This window comes from Crocuta crocuta, unplaced genomic scaffold (genome assembly GCF_008692635.1).
Source record: "Crocuta crocuta isolate KB4526 unplaced genomic scaffold, BGI_CrCroc_1.0 scaffold172, whole genome shotgun sequence".
In the NCBI taxonomy this organism is placed as follows: domain Eukaryota; kingdom Metazoa; phylum Chordata; class Mammalia; order Carnivora; family Hyaenidae; genus Crocuta; species Crocuta crocuta.
Genome location: NW_027528872.1, coordinates 4144844 through 4170032, shown reverse-complemented (window position 1 = coordinate 4170032; position 25189 = coordinate 4144844). Strand labels below are relative to the sequence as shown.

At 37.3% G+C, this 25189-nt stretch overlaps 1 protein-coding gene across 3 annotated transcripts in view; it reads right to left on the bottom strand.

The window, feature by feature from the left end:
- ARHGAP32 (Rho GTPase activating protein 32) overlaps positions 1 to 24917 on the bottom strand; it is a 300153-nt gene extending 275236 nt beyond the window's left edge. For all 3 annotated transcript variants that reach the window (XM_077756545.1, XM_077756541.1, XM_077756542.1), the window contains exon 1: positions 24759 to 24917. The gene's annotated coding sequence lies outside the window, so the exon portion shown is untranslated. The remainder of the gene's footprint in view (positions 1 to 24758) is intronic.
- Positions 24918 to 25189: the final 272 nt, after the last annotated feature.

The window sequence follows — 25189 nt, the reverse complement described above, 5'->3', positions numbered from 1 at the left end:
CAACTCTAGTTGGAAAGTTCTATGATGGCAAGAACCACATCTGTTTTGCTCATCTTTATATTCCCAGTGCTTATAAACTATGTGAAAATCAATATGTACTCAATAAATACCTGTTCAAGAAACGCTGCCACTGAGATCTTTAAACAAAACTGTGTGCCTGACNCGAGATCATGACCTAAGCGAAAGCCGGACGCTCAACCGACTGAGCCACCCAGGTGCCCCAGATTATATAATTTTTAACTGTTCAAGTTTAATTCCATTAAAATTACATAATAAATAAAATAGTACATTGTTTATTCATAATTAAAAGAAAATAGGTGTGGAGCACATGGGTGGCTCAGTCAGTTAAAAGCACCCAACTTTTGTTTCAGCTCAGGTCACGAACTCACAGTTTCATCAGTTAAAGCCCCCATTGGGCTCTGTGCTGGCAGCATAGAACCTGCTTGGGATTCTCCTGTCCCCCTTTCTCTCTGCCCCTCCCCACTCATACGGTCTCTGTCTCTCTCAAAATAAATAAACTCAAAAAAATAAATAAATAAAAGGAAAAGAAAAGAGGTGTGATTAGAGCCTTATATGCCCAATTTTTTATTCAAACATAAAATCTTATAACTCATTACTTATTAATTCAAAGGGGAAAAGAAACTCAAGCAGCCCATATGCATATAGATCTCCGATCATTTGGCTCATATTTTAAAAACTGGGGGAAAAAATAAATAAATAAATAAAAACTGGAAAAAAGTTTCCAAAGTTATTGTAATGATCATATATTTTCAATTTCCCAACACAGTCTCAGTGTTAAATGTATTCGGCATGAAGACATGTATCATATGGGAACACATAGTTACTGTTTCCAGAATGTTCCCAACTTCCCTTCCTCCTTCCTCTTTCCCACTCCCCCCAAAAAATAAGTAAAATTATGAATGATCAATTTTGAAGAAATGTGATTACTATTTTCCTTTAAAGCCATGTGATTTCCCCCAACTGAATCAACACGAAATGGAAGGGGCAAAGAAGGCAGGATACTGAGGAGAAATCTCTTCCAACTGACAATTTCATATTACGAACAAAGATCACTGCCTTTAAATGTCATGCACAGATGATTCATTCTTCCAGATGGATTTGTCTTATTTTTATTTCACTATTTCTGTTTCATCTTTTTGAAGCAAACTAATTCCTAAACGTGGCATCTACAGAGCTGGTCACGATAAACAAAACAGCTGATTACTTACAAATGAGAAAATTAAGCATCAGTGCAATTAAACACACACATTTGAACTAAATATCTGATTACTACACACTGCAGTGATTTATGCTAAAAGTGAGCATGGATTTTAAATGTAACGTATTATATGTGCACCAAGAAATTATTTTCTGTTTACTCAACAAATCTGAAAATCCATTAAGAGGTTGGAGGTCCTAACTGGGTTCTCTAGATAGCTAAATAAATGAAGGCAGTATTTCAGTCAGTTGGTTGAGAGATGTGAATGGTAGAAGTGAGAAGGCATACAAAATGAGAATTAACTCTACCTAACAAGTTGACAATCACCAGGGTCAACTAAGGCCATCTTAAAGAAGAATAAAGCTGGAGAACTTAACACTAAAGTTAACAAACCCTACTATAAAATTATAATTAAGACAGTATGATATTCACACAAGAGAAGAAAAACTAACTAATGGAACACAATACAAAAGTCCAGAAACAATTCATAAATACTTGTTCACCTGATTTATGACAAGCTGACAATGTCTAGTAGGTAAAGTCCAGTTTTGTTTTTTTTTTAATGTTTTATTTATTTCTAGGAGACAGAGAGAAAGACCGCGTGAGCAGGGGAGGGTCAGAGAGAGAGGGAGTCACAGACTGAAACAGGCTCCAGGCTCTGAGCTGGCAGTCAGCACAGAGCCCGATGCGGGGCTCGAACCCACGAACCGCAAGATCATGACCTAAGCGAAAGTCGGACGCTTAACCGACTAAGCCACCCAGGCGCCCCGGTAAAGTCCAGTTTTTTAAATCAGTGGAGCTGACTCAACTACGTATCTGTATGAAAAACAAAACTGTATTGTCACATTTCTCATACCCTACACAAAAATCAGGGCAGATATAAATATAAAAAGTAAAACATAAATCTTTTACAGAAGAAAATATAGATTATGATCTTTGTGACTTTAGGTGAAGATATTTTTAACAGTAGCCAAAAAGCACTAACCATAAAGGAAAAGATGACAAACTGGATTATATTAAGACCTGTACCTCAAAAAAAGACTTAAGGAATATAAGAGTAACTCACAGAATAGGACAAGATATTCACAACACAAGGACAACAAGGGATTAGTATCTAGAATACAAAAGAAGACTCCCACCAATAATAAGAAAAGGCATACAACTCCCCAGAAAAGTGAGCAAAAGACTTGAACAGATGCTTCACAAAATACACACCCACCAGCATGACTAAGTTAAAGACAATAACAACATCCAGTGCAGGTGAAGACACAAAGGCGCTAGAGCTGATATCCTATGATCCAGCAATTCCATTCCAAGGTATATATCCAATAGAACACTTACAGACATTTACCAAAAGATATGTACTCCAGAATGTTCTTAGCAGCAGTTATTCATAAGAGTCAAAACTGGAAACAAACCAAATGCTCAGCAACAGTAGATGAGATACACACAACTGAAAACAGGCAGCCACACAACGAATGCTAAAAGCAATGAGAATGAATGGTCTATAATTATACACAATTATAAATGTATAAAAGTATGGATAAATCTCACAGAGAATGCCGAACAAAAGATACCAGACACAAGAATACATTCTGCATGATACCATGTATATGAAATACAAATACAGGCAAAAATACTCTATACTGTTAGAAGTCTGGATAGTAATAATCTTCAAGGGCGATAGAGGAACTTCTTTGTTTGCTGATAGATGCTGGTTACACAGATATTTTGTTTGTGAAAAAACACAGCGCTGTACACGTATCATCTGTGTACTCTCCCCTGTATGAGTAAGTTTTTAAAAGGGGGTGTGAGAGGACAATCACCGCAATGAATCTTGCCATAGAGGGAGATCACGTCATCAGTAAGATTCCCATTGTGAACCAATCCAGATGACCCTAACTGTACCATAACTTCCTGAATCCTCTCCATTCAGAGGCAGCTCTAATAGTTTCAGTGTAGATTATGTAGCCAGATGAAGCAGGGACTTAAAATGAAAAGACAGGATAAAGTGACAGTGGGAAATGCTTGACTAGTTTGAATACTTCTTGCATTTCCTTCAAACCTCCAGCAGTAACCACTATCCATCCAGCTGGTTACCCAGCTGGTCCAATCAAGTCTAAAAGACAGAAATAATCCCCCAAATCCTAGGGTCTTCTGGATTTGGAGTTAGATAAATCCCTTGTTAAATTATAGCCAGAAGATTCCAAATCTCCTGAAAGTATGTCATAATGGGCATGTAAGTTATTTTATCAGTTAGGAATAATGTTCTGATGTGTACAACAGAAGTCCAAATTATAGTGGCTTAAACAAGATAGGGGTTTACTCTTCTCATGAAATGGAAATTCGGAAAGGAGCACCGGCTGATGGTCTGGCAGGTGAAGAATATGCAGGCTAAAATCTCTGTAAATCTTTAGGGTTTTCTTTAAAAGTCTCAAGAATACTGGTTCAGCTCCAGTCATCATGTCTAATTGCCAGACAAGAAAAAAAGAAATGGGTAAGAGAACTTCCCAAAAACTTCATCCAGACATTTCTGTCTACACCTCACTGACCAGGACTATGTCACATGGCTACACCAGCTGAAAGGGAGACTAAGAAATTTTTTTAGCTAGACACACTTCTGCTTGTAACAAAATCTGCATCCTATTTGTAAGGAAAAGGGGAGATGTGGCTATCAGTCAGGCAATCAGGAACTGGCCACCGCTAAGGTGAGTACTTACTGTGCTTACTAATACTGAACATAGTTTGTACTTTATCTACAAGATAACCAGACTGTTTTCCTTTCATATTTCCATTTTAATCTTTTTTTAATTACCAAAAAGTTGAACAAAGTATTTTAAAACAGTTCTTAGATGTAGTAAGTTAATAATAAATCAAAAAAACAACAGTTCTAAAAAACAAAAACAAAACAGAACTGCTTCAATCCTAAAGACAGCATTTATTTCCTGACAATTTTTTTCAAAATGAACAATGAATTCTCAGTCTGCCCTTTTCCGACCTAAAGCATTATTCACCATTCATCCAAATTAACTTAGCTAACATCTGTAATTTCATAAAATAAAGTAACCTAACACTTTTCTTCTGATATATAGTTATCATAAAACAAACTTTTCCTCTCGATATACTAGGTGTGAATAATGCTATAATTTAGCCATTATTTCTCATATTCTTCAGCATTCCTTTTTATCTCTTCTTTGAATAAAGTGTCCATTTAATGAAATGGGGTGGACTATTCAAAGAAACTCACTTTTGTTCAGAATAATAGCTTCCATACTTCGTGGCAGATTTTAAAAAGGGACTGTTCAATTCACTAAATGTTACATGACAATTCTACAGCTTTCTGTCAAATACAGTCTGTTTTGTGCCAAGGTTTACCTGTTCTCAAAAAACTATCACATTAGGGGTGCCCGGCGGGCTCAATTGGTAGAGTGCACAACTTTTGATTTTGGGGTTGTGAGCTCGAGCCCCACATTGGGTGTAGAGATTACTTAAAAAAATAAAATATTTTTTTTAAAAACTATCACATTAAAGTCTAAACTAAGTTCAATACATATTATAGGAAAGACTTTATAATAAACCAAAGCTAAACTGAATAAAAGACAAACATCAGTTAACCTAAGGAAGTTTAATTTTTTTTTTAATCATAAGAACATTTAAGGATTATCTGGTCTACCAGATAAAGATCATCTGATGCCCGCAGCTGACTGTTCTGATTCCATTCTCTGGTTTCTTTCAGATTGGGATCTGAAAGACTGCTCCTGTGCAACTATCTGTACCTTCTATGTCCCTCTTTTTATCCCTATCCAGCTCCTAGCTCCCATTCTCTACCACCCATCTTCCCTGACAGCCACAGTTTCCCTTCACAGACACAGTGCTCTCCAGTCCACATCTCTATCTCCATGGAGGGGCTGGTTTCCAGGATAACGAACACCTGAAGGCCCTAGTCATCCTAGATATCTTGGGCCTAAAAAGAGGAGAATTTCTGCCAGTTAACTGTTGTATTTCAGAAGAGATAAATCAAGGGTTAAAGCTGAATTTCCCAAGTAATTTTTCATGTGGAGTATAATGAATAAAATTCTCCAAGTATCAATCTGTTAAAAATTTATGTTGAACTTTTCATAAATCAGTATTTTAATATACAAACACATTTAGAAAAGTTACCTAAAAACTACTTTAAAGGGGCATCTGACTTCGCCTCAGGTCATGATCTCAGTTTGTGATTTCAAGCCCTGCATCAGGCTCTGTGCTAACAGCTCAGAGCCTAGAGCCTGCTTCAGATTCTGTTCCTCCTCCCTCCCAAAAAAATAAACATACATTAAAAACTTTTCTAATTACTTTAAAAGTCATTTTTCTTATAACAGCTATACTCATTTTTCACACCTTTCCCCTTCTCACTCACAAAGACAAGCTGCTAATGAAGTCAAGACTCCATCTCAACGGTTCCAGTTAAGCAATATGGTCACAGATCTCTGTGACATATCATAACCTATAAATTTATGGTGTTGACTACTGATCAGAAAGAGAACTACCTAAAAGTATATCAAAAGAAATGCACACATGCTTTAATGATGGGAAGGAGAGACCACCTCAAAGCACATGTACTATTTAACGGTGAATCGGTACACTGATTTCTTGCTTTATTAATTATGGGTAAAAGAGATATGCAACCATACAAACCAGAGCCAGCTTTTCTCCAAAATGGTAACAGTAGTACTGATTCCTCAGACTTTTCAAGAACAACAGATTTAAAAAAAAAAAAAAAAAAAAATGTGTTGAGCACTTACTTGGGTGGCTCAGTTGGTTAAGCATCCAACTCTTGATCTCAGCTCAGGTCATGATCTCATGGTTATGAGATCAAGCCCCGCTTCTTGAGATTCTCTCTCTGCCGCTCACTCTGTCCCTCTCCCCACTCATGGTTTCTATAATAATAATAACAATAATAACAACAACAACAACAGGTTATCGGAGCCCCAATTTGAACACTAGCTAGTGCAACCAAGAGAAGTAAACTCAAAGGCTGAGGGACTCTTTATCTGCAAAAGAGACACTGTTATTTATGATAGTCTCATACTGAGAGATGTTACTAGATTTTTATTATCCACCTTGGGAGAAAGGAAAAAAAAGGGCTGCAAATGCCACTATTCCTACTTTCTCAAACAAAAACAATTTATTTATTTCTCAAATAAATACTGTGTATTTATTAATTCACTCATTCACTCAACAAATATGTATGGGTTTTACTCTCCGAATAATGTTCAACCTTCAAACAATGTAACAGAAAACTAAGGAATCAGTGTGACCCAGATACAGAAGGACTTTTCCATCAGTAGAGCTGAAGGAGAGGCTTTAAAAAGATAACAACTGCAAAGGAAGGAACCACAAGCATCTACCAGCTCTGTCAATGCATAAAATGGCAGTAATTAATGTGCCATTTTTATAAGTGAAGACAGTATTTTCATAGAGACTATCACTTTGAGATATAAATACCTAATCAGATTTAGCGTGTGGACATAAGATTCTCTTGAGACTAATAAGAATTTCTTCCAATTAAGCTTTTTTTTTTTTTTGCTATTTTGTTTTTCTGGAGTAGGGTCATTCAACAATTCTGTAGAAAGCAAGGAGAAAGCATATCCCAAGTCTACTGGCAGCTTTTCCCATCCTCAAACAATTCCTTGTTCAGATGCACAGCCACAGAAGTTCAAAGGTCACTGACGTCTTTGTACTCACTTCCATGGTAGTTACAAACAAACTTTTGTCCCCATCCCCTCAATGACATGAGCTGCAACGACCACACTGACTGAACTGTTACATCGGAGAGGCCTGCATGTGCATTACTTAACTGAAGGGCCACAGTATTTCATTTACGCTTCAGCCATAAGTTGTTAAATCTCTTTTGTGAAATAAAATAATTTATTTACCTGGGCATAAATGATGTTGATTCTAGCCAAATACAAAGAACATCACTGGCAGTAATGGTCTTCTGATTTCTTGTTATAGTAACATACTTATATTTCGTAAAGCTTTCACTGACTTTGTTTTTCAGGATTTTTCTCTTCCTTATTGTCCTTCTCTATTTTAAATCATACATGATAAAATGTAAAGAAATATATTATGAGATTTTACACAAAGTTATACATCTAAAAGTTCTTCCTTAAAATTGGAAAATAAATATGCTTACATGAGACAACTCTAAGTTATAAAATTCACTTTAAAATAGAAAAGAGCCTAAAGAATATACATTAGGATAATACAAATATATAAATAATTCAGAATAATATTTTATCTTTGTACATTTTAATAACTCTAAGCATAAAAATCATGTATTTAATTGTTAAAACTGTCCATTTAAACCAATCTTTAAGTTCCTATTACTTTCACGTGCTAACAGCAAACTTCAAAATTTATCCTAGTGTAACAAAAGTTATTTTAGCTGAATAATCAAAAAATAATTACCCCCTCCCCAAAATTAACCAACAAGTAATCAAAAAAAAAGGACTACATAAGCATCTTTGAAACAAATGTTTCTAGTACAAGGACATGTACTAGTTTCTAGTACCACAAACATGGAGCCTGACGCAGAGCTCAAACCATGAACCATGAGATCCTGACTTGAGTGGAACATAAAGTTGAAAATAAACATTTGTTTTAATGGGCAGAAGACTTGCACAGACATTTTTCCAGAGAAGACCTACAAATGGAAGACAACAGATACACAAAAAGATACTCAACATCCCTCATCAGCAGGGAAATTCAAATCAAAACCACAATGAGATAGCACCTCACACCTGTTAGAATGGCCATCATCAAAAAGACAGGCAAAAAGTGTTGGTAAAGCTATAGAGAAAAGGGACCCCTTGGGCCCTGTTGGTGGGAACATCATTTGGTACAGCCATGATGCAAAACAGTGAGATTTCTCAAAAAAATGAAAACTAAAACTACCATATTATCCAGCTTCTGGATATATATTCAAATGAAATGAAACCAGTATCTCAGAGATATTTGCACCTTCATGTCCACAGCAGTATTATTCACAATAGCCTAGACAGAAAGAAACTAAGTGTCCACCTATGATGAATAAAGAAAATTTGATGTATATGTATACAATGGAATATCATTCAGCCGTAAAAAAGGAAGGAAATCCAACCTTTTGTGACAACATGCATGTTCTTTGACATATACTGTATTGTTCTCACTTACATGTATAATGTAAAAATGCAAAATTCATAAAAGTAGAGAATAGACTGGTGACTGTCAGGGGCTGGAATGGGGAGATGAGGAGGCGTTGGTCAAAGGACACAAACCTCCAGCTAGAAGATGAGTATGTTCTGGGAAGCTAATGTACAGCACGGTGACCACATGTAACAATATTTTATTATATACTTGAAAGATATTAAGACAGTAGATCTTAAATGTTATCACCACATCAAAAAGAAATGGTTAACTATGTAAGGGGATGGAGCTCTTAAATAATCTCACTATGGTAATCATTTCACAACATACATGTGTATCAAATCATCACAGTGGGGGCATCTAGATGGCTTAGTCGGTTAAGTCTCTGACTCTTGATTTCAGCTCACGTAATGATCTCATAGTTTGTGCCCCATGTCTGGCACAAAGCCTGCTTGGGATTCTGTCTCTCCATCTCTCTGCCCTTTCCTTGTTCATGTGTGTGCTCTCTCTCTCGCTCTCTCTCAAAATAAATTAAAAATTTTTTTTAATTTTTTTAAATTTTTAATGTATTATTTATTTCTAAGAGAGAGTGAGAGAGCATGAGCAGGGGAGGGTCAGAGAGAGAGGGAGGTACAGAATCCGAAGACCGGCTCCAGGCTCTGAGCTAGGTGTCAGCACAGAACCCGACGCGGGACTCAAACCCACAAACCGTGAGATCATGACCCAAGCCGAAGTCAGACGCTTAACTGAGCCACCCAGGCGCCCCTTTTAAAAAGTTTTAATCATCACAGTGTACACCTTAAATTTTCATGTTATATGTCAGTAAGATCTCAAAACTGGGAAAGAAAAAAAAGCTTTAAAAAAAGGGCATAGAAGAAATCAAATCCTTTAAACTTCCTTCCTTTTTGAAACACTTTTTTCTATATCCTGAATAAGAGTATTTCTTATTCTTGCTAAACTTAAAATATCAGCCAACTACACCAATTTTCAAGCATCTTGGGCTCTGCAAAATTACTTAATGCCACTAAACAGTAATGGTAGGTAATGATCACAGCTTTAAAAAAAAAGTACACTACATTATATAAACATGGTAAATTTGTGGAAGACACTTCAATTAGGAAAAATACTGTTTAAAACAGAATCATTTGTTTACTGAAGATCTTTCCTTATCTAAGAATGCTGAAGCCCAAAAATACTAACTTCCATTACAAAGTTAACAAATGCTCCTGACATACTTAAATTAATGTGTTTTGTTGTTGTTGTTTATTTTTTTTTTTTTATTTCTGAGAGAGAGAGAGAGAGAGCATAAGCAGGGGAGGGTAAGAGAGAGAAGGAGACACAGAATCCGAAACAGGCTCCAGGCTCTGAGCTAGCTGTCAGCACAGAGCCCGACATGGGACTCGAACCCACAAACCGAACCGTGAGATCATGATCTGAGCCGAACTCGGATGCTTAACCGACTGAGCCACTCAGGCACCCCACGACATACTTAAATTAAAATCAAGTATCAAAGAACAAAATTCTTACAACTACAAAAATTCTGAAATCTTTATCAATGTCAGTATCTTAAAATACAAGATATGAATTGACCTTACGTTTAAACGACTTTAGGACACACAGAAAAATGATGTGTCTTTTGACACCTATCCTTAGATCCTTAGTAGAAAAATGAAAAAGTCATTCTAAGCCAGTCAGGTTTTCAATTAGCCCCGCATCTCAGCACTAAAGAAGTCAAGACTTTCTCATATTTGACACTCTCAACTCTGCATGAGAAAAATGATTCTCCATAATCACAAGCTGAACCTCAAAGATATCTAAATAAACTATTGTTTTTCACACTGACATGGGTGGCAGAGCTTTAGGCAGTCTGCAAACATCTGATTTCAAGGTGTTTCTGTAAGTACATGACTACCTATTTTTAAAACTGTAACAGGCACACATTTTTTTTTTTTTTTTTTTTTTTTTAGGCACAAATTTTTAAAACCGTAACACACACGCTTCTAACACACTGGAAACCACAAATGCATAAACTTGTGTTACCATCCACGAGCAAAAATGGGTAAATAGTATACATTTATTTTCAGATGAATATATACTAACAAAATACTAATTAACAGTAGAAATACTGAAGGTCCATCTAAGATTTTGCTTTGGGAAAATAGTTTTATTGCTAAGAGTTTCAAAATCACTGGCTTAGTGCGTGGAGTTGGCAACCTATCAGAACTGGGGTGCACAGTTTCACTTATTCTCCTACCACACAAAAAAGACCTCAGTCCTAAAAACCTCTTTCATCTTACTATACCAAATATAGATTACTTTGGGGTTAATTCTTTTTAAAAAATGTGTTAATACTGTATTAGTCACATGTCTATGTTAATCACCTTATCTACAAAATCAGTATAAATACTCATATATTTGGTCAAATGATTTTCAACAAGGGTACCAAGATCATTCAACTGGGAAAGGGAAGGCTTTTCAACATGGTATTGGGAAAATTGGATGTCCATATGCAAAAAAATGAAATTAGACCCTTACCTTATACTATACAGAAAAATCAACTCAAACAGGATCAAAGATCTACACAAAAGAGCTAAAATTATAAAACTCTTAGAAGAAAACATAAGGAAAAAACATCATAACATTTAATTGTCAGTGACATCTTGGATATGACACCAAAAGGACAAAACAACAAAAAATATAATAGATAAGCTAGGCTTCCTCAAAATTAAAATCTTTGTGTGCATCAAAAGACACTATTAACAAAGTGAAAAGGCAACCCAAAGAATGGTAGAAAATATCTGATATCATGTATCTGGTAAGAGATTGATATCCAGACTGAATTTTAACAAATTCCAAATCAACAACAAAATCCTGATTTAAAAATAGGCAAAGAACTTAAATAGACAGCTCTCCAAAAATGATACACAAATGAGCAACAAGCATATGAAAAAATACTGGGTATCACTATCATTAGGCAAATGCAAATCAAAACCACAATGAGATATCATTTCATATCCATTAGGATGGCTACCAGCAAAAAATAAAAATAATAGAAAATAACAAGTGTTGATGAGGACGTGGAAAAAAACTGGAACCCTTGTGTACTGCTGGTGGGAATGCAAAGTGGTACAGCTGCGGTGGAAAATGGTATGGCAGTTCCTCAAAAAATTAAAAACAGAATTACCATATGAACCAGCAATTCTACTTCTTGGTATATATCTAAAAGAATTGAAAGCAGTATCTCGGAGATATCTGCACACTCCTGCTCATAGCAGCATTATTCACAATAACCAGGAGGTGGAAGTAACCCAAGTGTCCATCGATGAATGAATGCATAATCAAAATCTGGTAGATATGCACAATGTAACACTATTCAGCCTATAAAAAGAAGGACACCTTTTCACATGCTACAGTATGAATGAACCTTAAGGACAGTATGCTAAGCGAAATAAGTCAACCATAAAAAGAAAAACACTGTGTGATTTCCCTTTTATGAGGCATCTAAGGTAGTCATTATTCATAGAGACAGAAAGTAAAATGAATGCTTACCAGGGGCTATGAGGAGAGAGAAATGAGTTGTTGTCTAATGGCCACAGTGTTAGTTTTGCAAGAAGTCAGAGTTTTGAAGATCTGTTTCACAACAATGCAAATATATTTAGCACTGCTGAATTGTACATCTAAAAATGGTTAAGATGGCAAATTTTGTTATGTAAATTTTACAGTAAGAAAATTAGTATGAGTAACTACTTCATGAGGCAACTGTGATGATTAAACTGATAATACATGCAAGAGGCTTAGGGACAGTCCTTGGCATATCAATAATAATTAAATAATGTTGGCAGTTGATAATATAAGACAGATATTTACCACTTAGTGAAACCAAATCCTGAATTGAGGATTATAAAGAAGAGTTCCTTGGGAAAAAAAGAAAGAATAATGAGTCCAGTAGGCAAAAGGAATCTCTTATTCTTGGTTGGTTAGAGTGATACGATGAAACTGAATTGTTAAGGAGGTGGGATCGGCAATCTAGATCAAAGGAAGACAAACTCAAGTCTGGGAAAGTTACTGTGAAGAAACTGGGAAAAGTGCTATGGTGACAATTCTGGTTATATCTTGAAACTCAAAACCCAGTGAAAAGAAAGCACTTATATTAGAAGACCAAGCAACCACTCCTTCAGATCTGTGCTTTAAGCTACAAATACAACTCCTCAAATATTATCCTGGCTAGTGAGTTAGTACATGAAAGCCAGCTTAGTTGCTCATGCTTCTTCACAAGTTTTTTTTTCCCCCCTCAAAAGTTCTAATAAAAATAAGCATTAAAACATAAAAAACTCAACCTTTACAACTCAGAAAAGCCTTTTGGATTAAATCTCAGACTTTCTAGAACTGAATGGATGAACATCATGCTCTCCTCTCACTGACCACCTGCTTCCAAGTAGGGAGGCAGACAAATTAAGAATATGGACTGTGGGGGCGTCTGTCTGGGTGGTTTAGTCAGTTGAGTATCCAACTTCAGCTCAGGTCATGATCTCAGGGATTGTGGGTTCGACTCTCACATTGGGCTCACTGCTGTCAGCACAGAGCCCGCTTAGGATCTTCTGTCCTCCTCTCTCTCTCTCTGCCCCTTTCCTTGCCTGTGCTCTCTCTCTCAAAAATAAACATTTTAAAAGAGAAAAAGAATATGGTCTATGGAGGCAGAAGGAGCTTTGTATCACTCATACATTCTAATACCTATCATCATAATACTCCACTGAATACAAAAGCACCCACATATTCAAAGTAAAACCTGAACTACTTCAAACACTTAGAGCAGGGTTTCTTAACCTCAGCACTATTGACATTTGGACCAGATAATTCTTAGGGGGAAGAGGGAATATCTGCATGAGTAACATTTGAGAATTAGTTATTCTAAATATAAGAAACAAATCTGGAGGGCACCTGTCTGGCTCGGCTGGTGGAGCATACGACTCTTGATCTAGGGATTGTAAGTCTGAGCCCCAAGTTGGGTGTAGAGACTACTTTAAAAATAAAATCTTTAGGGGGCATCTGGGTGACTCAGTCAGTTAAGCAGCTGACTTCAGCTCAGGTCATGATCTCACAGTTTGTGAGCTTGAGCCCTACATTGGGCTCTGTGCTGATAATCAGAGCCTGGAGTCTGTTTCGGATTCTTGTCTGTCTCTGTCTCTGTCTCCCTCTCTCTCTCTCTGCCCCTCCCCCACAAATCGTTCTCTATCTCTCAAAAAAATTAATAAACATTTTTAAAATGTTTAATAAAATAAAATAAAATCTTTAGGGGCACCTGGATGACCCAGTCAGTTAAGTGTCTGACTCCTGATTTCAGCTCTGACTCATGAACTCACCATCATGGGATTGAGCCCCACATCAGGCTCTGCACTGGGCACGGAGCTTCCTTACATTCTCTTTCTCTCCCTCTACCAACTCATAGTCTCTAAGAATCTACCACTTTAATATTCAAAATAAAATCTTTTAAAAAATAAAATCTTTAAAATAACTGAGTATAAATCTGGGAAATATCCCTTTCCCAGCCCAAATTAAATGTTTAGAAGTCATTTCACAATATATATAGCGTAGCAGTGAAGAAAACTTTGAGGTTAAGCACACCTGGATTTGAATTCTGAATCAATCCACCATTCACTGGGTAACCTAAGCAAAGGGCCACATTTTCTTAAGATTTAAATAAAATAAGTAAAGATCAATACAAAATGAGTACTAAATAAAGAGTAAAATTTAATTTTAAGTGCTAGCACTTTTATCATAACTGCTTAATGAAAGAAATATTTCTAAAATGTACTCTACACTTTCCTGCCTTAATGTAATCTAACCTTTTATAAACAACTCACAACAACCATTCTAAACAAACATCACTACAGTAACTACAGCTGACCCCTGAACAATACAGGAGTTAAGGGTGCCAAACCCCACACATTTAGAGACAACTTTTGATTCCCTAAAAACTTAACTGCTAATGGCCTACTACTGATGAGAAGCCTTATCAATAACACAAAGAATCAATTAATATATATGCTGATGTTACATGTATTATATGCTGCATTCTTCTAATAAACTAGAGAAAAAATATTAAGAAAATCCTAAGAAAAATATATTCACAGAATTACACAATCTTTGTTTTTTAAATCTGCACATAAGTGGACCTGCACAGTTCAAACCCACGTTGTCCAAGAGTCAACCATAAATATGACACTAATCCAGGGACAAGAGCTATTAAAATGAATACAGAGAATCAAGGTTCAAAATGATGGGATCAATTAAATAGCCAAAGGAGGGGGGGAAACTATCTCTTAATGGGATTAAATGTAAAACTGAGTCTTTAGGTTAAAAAGTATCAACAAATGCAGAAGACATAACAGAAGATGGAATAGAAAAACTCTAAAACAATGTAATTGCCTGCATACCCTAAATGAACCAGAAGTGATAGGCTTTCCAAAAAAAAAAAAAAAAATAGATGAAAGTCAATTTGGGTTAGTAGAGAGAATATACCAAAATAAGAGTCAGAAGAATGAAGTTCTAGTGTCAAGTGCCCTATTTGACTAAGAATGTGTTGCTAGATGAAGCCACGTAACCTACATCCACAACCTCCTTAATTAGAAAGGTACAAACCCATTTGACACCTCCAACACTGTCAAGCAAACCAAAAGTTATAAAAAATGTTAAAGCTGTATGCAAAACACTATATACCATGAGACCTGCATAGTTACCACACATCAGTCTAGAGCAGGGTTTCCCAATCTTTTCCACTTATGACACAAACAGAAAATGATACTACCAGTACAGACTACTGAGGCAAATAAGCCATGCTGCTGGTGGCCAATAATGATCAGCCTAGAAGCTCTTATCACTCTGTCACTGATCATCCTCTGTATGGATTCAGGAAATCAGTCTGTCTGGCCCATCTGTTACACATTCAAAACACTGTCTGGCACACTGGTTAAGAAGTTCTAATTAAAACAACATGTCTAATGTGGAGCACTGTAAGAGGGAATGTAACACTTTCCACAATAACCAGCTGTGGCAAACAATAAAGACCAGAGTTGGACTGTGACAGAACAGTACTAACTTGGACCTAAGAAATCAGAGCCCTCATCCTAGGCCTGGATCCTTGAAGGGCCATGCACTGGCCTCCTGCTGGCCACACCATTGACCATGGGGCCAGTTATTCTCAGGACCTACAAGTGTACACAACTGCAGCCAATGCACGCCAGCCTGCTCTTACCCAGGACCCCAGAATCTCTTACGTACTGGTCTGCTCAGGCCTCTTTCTTGAGTTGGTCCTCTCAAGGGCAGATGATTTCACCATTAGTATTTATAGCCCTAGGTCCAAGAGATGGTCAAAAAGTTGCTGTGTGGGAGTGCCTGGCTGGCTCAGTTGGGTGAGCATGTGACTCTTGATCGTGGGGTCTTGAGTTTGAGCCCACATTGGGTGTAGACATCACTATAAGTAAATAAATAAATTTTAAAGAAACGAAAGTTGCTGTGTGAAAGGTATGTGGGGATGTATAGGCTGCAAGTCCGCACGTGTGCAAGTACAAAGTCCCTCATGCAAGGAACCTGGGGTGAAAAGGGAAGGTCAGGTTGGAGGCTGGTTCTTTGTATTTCAGTATGTTATGGAGTGAAACACAAAGGAGTCTGAGAATTCCCTGTCTGATCTGATTGTAGGTCATTATGAAGTTTTACTTATAAAGACAGGCAATGAAACATCTTTATCAGCAAGATCAATTTGTAACTTGTAAATTTTTAGACATATGGCATATGTACTTTCATTTGGATTCTTGCCCTTTGTCCCAAAAATGTTAGGGCTGGGCCTGGAAAAGGATCTGAATCCCTTGTCATATGAGGAATAGTTGAAGAAAAGGAGTCATTTAGCCTGGAAAGAGAAAAGGCTTGTGGGAAGATAAAAGAAATCAGTCATTTTTCACATGATAGCTAAAGAGCTATCATGTGCAAAATAAAGCAGATCTGTGTTGTGCTGAAAATGCAAGGACGTACATTCCATTTTAACATAACGAATAATTTTTAAACAATAAGAACTCTTTTTAAAAAGAGTTGGGCAGTCATATAACTGAGTTTTCAGATACTACAAATACAGAAGTAGAGAGCAGATGATTATTTTCCAAGGAATTCTGATTCTGGAGAAGACCAAGACCACATATTCCCTAGAAGCCTATGTAACTGCAATATTCAATAATCTTATGAACATGTAGCTTATGAAATATGCAGAAACAACTGGCATGGAACACAAGGCAAAGTGAACGAAAGTGTAACCAGAGGTACCCTTTCTGTCTTAAAAGTCTCTGCTGTCAGCTTACTCTTGTCATGTGCCTCCTCACAGAAATAGAGGTAGATTCCTCTATTCTGCAAAAGGAACATATCTCAACGTAGTAAAGGCCATATGTGACACACCCACAGTTAACATCATACTCAATGGTGAAAGGATGAAAGCTTTTCCTCTAAGATCAGGAACGAAACAAGGGTGCCCACTCTCACTACTCCTATTCAATACCATACTGGAAGTCCTGGCTAGAGCAATCAAGCAAGGGAAAGAAACAAGGTATCCAGAATTGGAAAGGAAGAAGTAACGTTGTCTGTATCTGCAGATAATATGATTTTGTATTTAGAAAATCCTAAAGAGTTAATCAAAAACTGTTAGATCTAATCAACAAATTCAGTATAGTTGCACGATACAAAATTATTACACAAAAATCAGTAGCTATTCTATACACTAACAACAAAATTTCTAGAAAAGAAATAATCAATTCCACTTATAATAATGTCAAAACAATAAAATATTGGGGCACCTAGGTGGCTCCATTGGTTGAGCATCTGACTTAGGCTCAGGTCATAATATCATGGCTTGCGAGTTCAAGCCCCACATTGGGCTATGTGCTGACAGCTCAGAGCCTGCAGCCTGCTTTGGATTCTGCGTCTCCCTCTTTCTGGCACTCCTCTGCTTGCCCTCTGTCTCTCCCTCTCAAAAATAAATAAACATTAAAAAAAAATTAAACAATAAAATACTTCCACATAAATTTTACTAAGAAGGTGAAAGATCTCTCACTGAAAACTATATGACACTGATGAAAGAAATCAAAGACAAATATAAATGGAAAGGTAGCCCATGTCCATGAACTGGAAGACTACTGTTAAAATATCAACACTACCAAAAGCCATTTTTTAAATTTTTTAATGTTTATTTTTGAGAAAGAGAGAGAGAGTGAGCATGAGCAGGGGAGGGGCAGAGAAAGAGGAAGACACAGGATCCGAAGCAGGCTCCAGGCTCTGAGCTGTTAGCAGGGCTTGAACTCATGAAATGCGAGATCATGACCTGAGCCGAAGTCGGACACTTAACCAACTGAGCCACCCAGGTCCCCCCAAGAAACTTTGTTAGATTCAGAGCAATCCTTATCAAGATTCCAAAGGTATGTTTTACAGTAGCAGGCAAAACACCCCTGAAATTTATATGAAACCACAAAATATCCCACAGGGCCAAAGAAATCTCCTACAAAAGAAGAACAAAAAAGGAGGTATCACACTTCCCAATTTCAAGCAATACTGTAAAGCTATAGTCATCATAGTAACCTAAAGTATAAGCAACAAAACAAAAATAAACAAATGAGAGTAAAACAAACTAAAAGCTTGTAAAACAATCTAAAAGCTTCTGCACAGCAAAAGAAACCATCAAAGTAAACACAATGTACAGAATGAAAAAATGTATTTACAAAGCATATATCTGATAAGGGGATAATATCCAAAACACAAAAAACTTGTACAACTAGGTATCAAGCAAGCAAGCAAGCAAATAAATGACCCAGTTAGAAAATGGGCAAAGTCCCTGAACAGACATTTCTCCAAAGAAGATCTATGAAAGGCCAACAAGTACACGAACGTGTTCAACAGCAGTAGTCATTAGGGAAATGCAAATTAAAACCACACATACGAGATCTTACATCACACCTATTCGAATGGCCATCATCAAACAAACAAGAGATAACAAATGCTGGTGTGAATGTGGAGAAAAGGGAGCCCTTGTGCACTGCTGGTGGGACTACAAATTGGTATAGCCACTATGAACAACAGTATGGAGGATCCCCAAAATAATAAAAACAGCACTACCATATGATCCAGCAATTCCACTTCTGGGAACAGATCCAAAGGTAACAAAAACACTGGCTGGAAAAGATATCTGCACCCCCACATTCACTGCAGCATTATTTATAATAGCCAAGACACAGATCCAACTTAAGTGTCCATCAACAGATGAATGGATTTTAAAAAGCTGTGGTATATGTATACAATGTAATATTATTCAGCCATTTAAAACAACAACAACAAAACTCACCAGTGGCAACAATATGGATGGACCTCAAGGGCATTATGCTAAGTGAAGTAAGTCAAAGAAAGACAAATACACTACAATCTCAGTTATACGTAAAATATTCAAAAAATTAAAGTACATTTAAAAGCCCCAAATTCATAGAAAGAGAGAAAATTTTTGGCTACTGGAGGTGGGAATGGGAAATTGAAGGAAGGTGGTCAAAAGTAAAAACCTCCAGTCATAAGATAAATAAGTACTAGGGTGTCATATAAACAGGACAATAGCTAACACTGCTACAGGATTTTTGGGAAGATGTTCCTAGAAGTTCCCATTACAAGGAGAGCCTTTTTCTTTTCTCTTTATTATGTCTATATGAGATGAATGTTAGCTGAACCTACTGTGGTCATCACTATACAACATATATAAACCAAAACATCATGCTAAATGTTTAAGCTTAAACTTATACAATGATGTCAACTGTTTCTCAATAAAATGGGGAAAAAACAATTTCAGTAGAGTGCTCAAATGAATCAGGCTAAAGAAGAGAATATGGGGCATCTAGGTGGCTCAGTTGGTTACGCATCTGACTTCGGCTCAGGTCATGATCTCATGGTCTGTGAGTTCAAGCCCTGCAGTGGGCTCTGCACTGGCGATGCAAAGTCTGTTTGGGATTCTCTCTCTCCTTAAGAGGATGGTGAGAGAGTAGACACAGCAAATATAAACAATTGTTGCTGCAAAGGGATCCAACTGGGCAACAGATGAAATGAATCATAAGGTGGAGGAGAGGGTGATGTAAAGAAATGATTTACTCATTTAAGATATTAGTGGCTCAAACAAGATAGAATTTTATTCCTCTCTCACTCAGCCATCCGAAGACAAATGAGTAGTTCATGGCTAGTAGGTGGCTCTGCTCCATGAGATCATCCAAGGATTCATCTTCTTGATCCTTCTCCCACTAAATGTTGCTCTCACCTGTAAGGGTGAATAACATGCACCAGCTCCACCCTCTCCTCAGCAAAAGAGGGAAAAGAGGAAGTAGAAGGCAACTAGCTTCTTTCGTAAGGCCATGACCCAGAAATCACACACATCACTTCTGTTGACATCCATTTAGCCAAAACCTAGTTGGAGGGTCACACCTAGCTGTAAAAGAGAGGTGAGGAAATGTAGTCCAGTTGGGCAGCCATGTGTCCAGATAAAATCAAGAGTCCTGTTACTGAAAGAGAGCCACAAACAATGGCATTGGGTGAATGATTAATCACTGCTACTGCAAGTAATATGAAGCATGTCAGCATACAAAACGAGATGATCCAGTAAGGAGAGAATGATAATTTAAGGACGAAAATAATTGCAGAAGTTAAGGCCCTAGGAAGGCAGATATGAAGGAGATCCAAGGCACAAAGTTATTGCTACAGAAGCAGGGTCCCTTGTGTCTTGCCACTTCTCACATGCTTGATTCTCCAGAAGTTGTCCCTTGAATGCATTTCCAAGAAATTTAAGTAACTATTTCCCAGCATCTAGTAAATCAAGCTAGTATACAGAATGAGTGTAAAAATCTGTCCTGGATTGAGCAGTTCACATGGGTTGTCTCCTGACAGGCTGATTCAAACAACTGCTTCTCTGTCAAAGAGAGTATGACCAAATTTCAGAGCTGGAGGGAGTCTACAAGGTTCATTTTACAAATGTTCAAGGCCACAAAGTATCCTCTCCAACAGTACATCCCAAGTCCTCAAACTGCCACATCAAGGACCCTCCCACTGTCCTCTTGCCTAATCTTTTATAGTACTCTTTTTCATAATACAGTTATCTTCCCAGTGAAACAAACACTTCCTGAGAGACTCAATGCCACCTTTTTTTAATATCTATTTTGCACTGCATCTAGCCGGATAGTATGTACTCAATGGATACTTTTCAGTTCAGACAAAGGAGATGTGGTTTCCCTCATTCTACTGGAGCCAGCACTGCTACTGAATCTGGAAGACCACTGACTATAAAGCAACTCGTAAGGACTCTCAGGTTCTACTTGGGTAGGTCAATGGAAACCGGGCAAGTGGAAGAGAATGGGCCCTACTTTTTCAAAAAATTAGAGAATCAAAGAATTTCGAAACAAGAAAGGATATCAGAGACCCCTAGTCTGAACCCTCACTTTAGATATAAGGAAAATGAGGTTCAGAGTCAAGAATAATTTGTCCAAAGTCACAGACTGTTTATAGCAGAGCCAGACAAAAACCCAAGTCCTCCAACTTCGAGTTGAAATCGCCTTCTTTGTTAAAGGTTACTTCACTTTTTGGTCTGTGTTTAATACACTGGGAAATATACTGAACTTCACATAACACGTTCTTCAAAACTGTTGACAATGCTACTCATCTTAAAGTCTTTTGGAGCACCCAGGTGGTTCAGCTGGTTGAGAGTCTAACTCTTGATTTTGGCTCAGATCATGATCCCAGAGCCATGGGATCAAGCCCCACATCTGGCTCCATGCTGAGCATGGAACCTGCTTGGGATTCTTTCTTTCTCTCCCTCTGCCCCTCTCCCCCACTCATGTGCTCTCTCTCTTTCTCTCTCTGAAATAATAAATGAATGAATGAGTGAGTGAATGAATGAATGTCTTTTTACCACACCTCTCTCCAAAGAGGAAGAGGATTTACTATTTCCATCCTACACACAAGAGAATAAAAATAGTGAAGTTGAGATCAAGCCTTGCCCAAGATTACAAGGCTGAACCCAAAGATTTTACTATTTAAAGGCAAAGAAATAGAATACCTGCTTTAGAACTCTTACCCAGGGTAAGGTGCCATTTTTTTCCTGATAGAGACATGTAAACATATCATAACACTTCCGTAATGCACATACATGCTTTTCCTCTCAATGCTTTCCAAGCTCTACAACCTTCCATATTAACATACATTCTAATCCACAGTATAAAGTAAGGTAGTACTAAATGGATACATGATTGTTAAAGTCAAAAAGGAGGCTCTCTCTGAAAACCAGAATTCTATCTACTTCTACTCTGAACATTCTGGTTCATATATTTGTTATGGGAAATGAAGCCAAACACCTTATTTCTCATTTCTTTTAACCTGTCCTAAAACTATCTCCTTTCAATACCAGGCCTCCTTGCCCAGGAATACTGTGAAACTGAAAACATGTATTTTACCAGATCTTTATATTTTACTAGCTTGGCAAATATTTGCTCTCAAACTTCATCTCTCTAGATAATCAATCTCTGGTTGTTTTCTGTTTGTTTGAACCTCAAGAGGAAATACTGAGGTGCTACATATAGAAGCCTGAACTTCAGTTTTCCAGGTACTGCTGCTCTAGGGTTTTATCGCAGGGCCCTTCTGCTGCCATCCCCTTTTCTACCAACGACAGTGTGGGAACAGTAATGCCCTCCCTTATCTCCCTTGGATCATCCCACTGCACTTAAGCATCAATCAAGGCAGAAACTGCACATTTGTAGGAATGCAAGAGCCACAATGACCCCAATTCTGTTTTGTTCAACTCAGTTAGAACAATGACCTTTATTTGCTCACTCTTGATTCGGTATTCATGTTAAATAACCCAGCACTTGAAGCTGGGAAGCACATCCAATTCCTCAATTGTAAGATAATTTAAACCAAATACTTCAAAAAGCAGCCTAATATCAAAGTCTCTAGAGAGTAAACTAGGTCTACCTTTAGAAAAAAAAATAGTAAGGGATGCCTGGGTGGCTCAGTCGGTTGAGCGTCCAACTTTGGCTCTAGTCATGATCTCACAGTTCTTGGGTTCAAGCCCTACATCAGGCTCTGTGCTGACAGCTCAGAGCCTGGAGCCTGCTTCAGATTCTGTCTCCCTCTCTCTCTGTCCCTACCTTGCCCATGCTCTTTCTGTCTCTCAAAAATGAATAAAGGTTAAAAAATAATTTTAGAACAAAATATTAAGTTTTATTATTTCAACTCTGAAGAGGATGTTAATAGAGATGCTAATGCAAATCATAAGGAAAATTTAGAGTGTAGTATTCATGTAAGGAAGGTTATCTAACACCCTGGCCTCATTAAAATAGGTTTTTCTCACATATCTTCCTCAAAAAAAAAAAAAAAAAAAAAAAAAAAAAAAAAAAAAGAAAAAGAAAGAAAGAAAGGATTTAAAAAATCCCAGTACAATACAACTTCTAAGACAGACTCCAGTGTTACTGTGAATCATGGTACCTACTGAGGCACCAAGATGTTAGTCTGTCCTGGATCAAAGTTTATAAATACCACAGCTGGCATTCGAATATAAGACTATGTGGTTCCAAAGCAGAAATTAGTGCCTTTTAAGGCATCTTAACCCCTGTATTGCTATGACAGGAAATAAGGCATATGCTAAGTAAAGCAAAAAAAATTAAGTCCTAAATCAGGGGCTGGCAAACTTTTTCGGTAAAGGGCCAGATGATATTTCAATCTTTGCCGGCTATATGGTCTCTGCCCCAAGAACTCTGCTGTTGTGTTGCCAACATAGCCATACACGATACAGAAACAAATGAGCAAGAATGTGTTCCAGTAAAACTGTATTTCTGGCCACTGATATTTGAATTTCATATAACTTGTACATCTTATGAAATGTTCTTTGATTTTTTTTCCCATTATTTAAAAGTTTTTATATCATTCTTAGTTCGTAGGCCATACAAAAAACAAGCTGTGGGCCACATTTGGCCTACAGTCTGAATTCTGCCAACTTCTATACTAAATAGGGCAGACAAATATAAAACTTTTTTTTTTTACTGAATACTCTTCTCACAAATCCTAGCCTGTAACTTCTTTCAGAATATCAAAGTCTTGGGGCACCTGGGGAGCTCAGTCAGTGAAGCATCCAACTGTTGACTTCAGCTCAGGCCACGGTCTCACGGTTTGTGGGATCGAGGCCCACATCAGACTCTGCGCTGACAGCAAGGAGCCTGCTTGGAATTCTCTCACTCCTCCTCCTCTCTCTGTCCCACGCACATGCGCTCTCCCTCTTTCTCAAAATAAATAAATAAACATGTAAAAAATAAAGAAGCTCAAAGTCTCAATAAGCTTGACATCTATCCAGGATAATTAAAAATTCCAAAGAATCAAAAACTGTAGGTACTACATATGGATTTCCTAAGAATGAGAAAGAATCACAAAATTTTGGAGGTGGAAGAAATCTAACACATTCTCATTCCTTATGCACATTTTTAAAAATTGATGTTAAGATGCTGAAAACAATTAAATACTAAATTTATAAGTAATAACATAATACCTTACGTGTATAAAATATTTTACAAAGCAGTTTCACATTCTTTCTCTCATCTCATCCTCCACAGTTCTGTAAGAAAGACAATGCAAGCCTCATCTCTGTTTTATACCCAAGGAAAACAAGCTCAAGATGTAAATAACTTTCCCAAAGAAGGAACCAGGCCACACAACTCCCAGGCAGCAGAATTGTAACCATGACCTGATTTCAAGGCCTGGGGTCTTAACTATGTGCACGGACATCAGACTTCATGTTAACAGGTTAAATCCTAAAAATTCTCAAGAATACAAACAGTATGTATAGATACACCATAACACAATCTTTAAACTACACTGAACAACGTTTAGTTCATTTCGTTTCATTTTTCTTCTGCTACCAGTCTTCTGAAGAAAACAGGTGCTACTCCTTGACATTTGTTAAATGCATTTACAGTTAACATTGAATCTATATATACTGTGCAGACAAACACTCAGGCCAGCTTAGAAAGGGGAAACACAGCTGAATAAGACATCTAAGAGAGAATAAGAGAAAGAGAATGGGAGGTGGAGACGAATGTATTGCCATTAAAGTCTCACCCAAATGATGACTGGAAAACGATGTGGGGGTTGGGAAAAGAAAATAAAAGGAACGTAACTACTGGAATTCAAACCAACATCAAAGACTCTAACAACAGTTGAACCTGCCTGGCTGCTTCCTAGTCACTCCCTAGAAAACAAAACAGTTATATAACTGGGGAATGTTCTTCCAACTAACATTTCATCTCCGGCCCACTTACACGTTATCACCCACCTCAACGTGCATGACCATACAGGAAACTGGGCCTCCACACCAGCTAGGGCAGGACAAGTCTCTGTCCAAAGTGCTGCTTTACTCCATGGACTGCTTATAGGGACGATGGTATGAAGACGACGCGTGAGCCCAGGTCCAAACTCACACCATTCTAGAGACCTGTTCTATAAAGAATCACCACATATCCAATTTTAGGAATGAAGCAGACACCAGATATTCCTATAAATGGAAATTACAACACCATAATATCTCATCTTCACAAACAGCCCTAATAAAAAGAATTCATACCAATGAGTACTTGAAAAACTTTGAGGTCATGCTGTAGCAGCAATTAAGCTTCTATTTTCTTCACTCTCAAGTCCAAGGAGCAAAAATCAAGACTCCGAGTTAGACGTCAGTTTACACCATAAGAAAAAATATACTAATGAATT